Genomic DNA, 1,787 nt, shown 5'->3' with positions numbered 1-1,787 from the left:
TTTCTTAAGCTTTAAGCATTTTCCTTACTCTTCATCATCTTTCTATATACTTAGTTTAATTTTTGTTCATGGCAATTGTTGTTGAAATTGGAGCAATGACTCACTAAACCCCACTTTCATTAGGGGGAGGAGCTCTGTTTGTTGGAATGGATTGATGAACCCATCTTTCCTCCTCAATTCTAGTGGTTGATTTAAAGAGGGAACTCTTGATCTTCACAGATTCAACCACCATCGAGAGAGGGGTTAATCTATATGAATTATGTGGTGAGTTTGAGGAATAAGCCACATAATTCAGTTTAGAGTTCATCCTTTCATGATTTCTTTAATCAATATACCTTGGTTAGTATGTGAGATGTAACTCTCCTTGGTTGAGATTATAGAAATTGTGTGGCTGGATAATATATGAGCTTCATCTCTTCTCATGAACAATTAGATCACGAGAGTGGCAATTGGTTATGTTGAGAGAGATTGAATCACCAAGAGATTGGGGTTCAATCACCCACTTGCCATAGATCTATACCCATGATTGAGAAGGATTTGACTAACATCAATTCATGAAAACTAACATCTCTGATCCCTAATGATCCTCTCCATCATTAATTCTCATTTCTTTTGTTCTTAGTGTTTGAAAACCCATTACCCAATTCCCTTCTACATTCTTGCAATTTACTATTCTTGTCATTTACATTCTGTTTCTTATTTCTCACTCTTATGCTCTTTAGAATTCAGCACTTTAATTCCTTGCAATTTATCTTTCATGTCATTTAAGTTTCTTGCACTTTAAGTTTCCGTCATTTACTTCCATTTTATTTCTCTATTCTAGTTCTTTACATTTTGTGTCATTTACATTTTTGCAATTATGTTCAAAAATCAAAATGCTCATGAAATCAAAACTATGTTTGCTTGACTAAATTTACCATTAACTAAAGTTGCTTAATCTTCCAGTCTCCGTGGGATCGACCTCACTCTTTGTGAGTTTTATTACTTGATACGACCCGGTATACTTGCCGGTTATACGTGAAATCCTAATTTTCACGTATCACTTGGCAAACACCTTGTTTTGGGCTTGAATTGTATCAACATGGTTCAGCGCCATGACTCCCTTAGTGTTGTGTCTCTCTGAAGCATAGTAGTACTCATTCTCAGCCACTGTCTCAATCACTTCAATGGCTTCTTCCACAGTCTTTTTCCTGTTCAATGAACCTCCTGATGAATGGTCTACAGCCTTCCTTGATTCATAAGAAAGTCCATCATAGAAAATATGCAATTGCACCAAGTCATAGAACATGTCTGGTGGGCATTTCCTTGTCAAATCCTTGAACCTCTCCCATGCCTTGTAGAGAGTTTCCCCATCTTGTTGTCTAAAAGTCTGAACCTCAGATCGAAGCCTATTGACCTTTTGTGGGGGGTAGAAACGTGCCAGAAACTTGCTTTCCACCTCATCCCAGGTTGTTAGGCTCCCCTTTGGGAATGATTCCAGCCACTTAGCTGCCTTGTCCCTAAGTGAAAATGGGAACAAGAGCAGTTTATAGGCATCTTCCTGGACTCCATTGGACTTCACAGTGTCGCAAATTCTCAGGAATTTTGTGAGATGTTGGTTTGGATCTTCATTAGCACTCCCACCAAATGAACAATGATTCTCCACCAGTGATATTAGCTGTGGTTTGAGTTCAAAATTGTTGGCCTGAATGGGTGGTTTCTGAATGCTGCTACCACAATTCCCAGAGGTTGGGTTTATGTATGAACCAAGAACCCTCCTCTCAGGAATGGCATTGTTTCCATCAGCC

General features: G+C 38.6%; 1 non-coding gene across 1 annotated transcript; it reads left to right on the top strand.

The window, feature by feature from the left end:
* The first annotated feature begins 1,286 nt into the window (after positions 1 to 1,286).
* On the top strand, positions 1,287 to 1,390 carry LOC130959928 (small nucleolar RNA R71). The gene has a single exon (XR_009078917.1). It is a non-coding gene; the product is annotated as a small nucleolar RNA R71 (small nucleolar RNA).
* The last annotated feature ends 397 nt before the right edge of the window (positions 1,391 to 1,787 follow it).

This window comes from Arachis stenosperma, unplaced genomic scaffold, assembly GCF_014773155.1.
Source record: "Arachis stenosperma cultivar V10309 unplaced genomic scaffold, arast.V10309.gnm1.PFL2 arast.V10309.gnm1.Scaffold_100025, whole genome shotgun sequence".
NCBI classification, from domain to species: domain Eukaryota; kingdom Viridiplantae; phylum Streptophyta; class Magnoliopsida; order Fabales; family Fabaceae; genus Arachis; species Arachis stenosperma.
The sequence above is the reverse complement of the archived record's forward strand: the minus strand, read 5'-3'. Positions and strand labels throughout refer to the sequence as shown.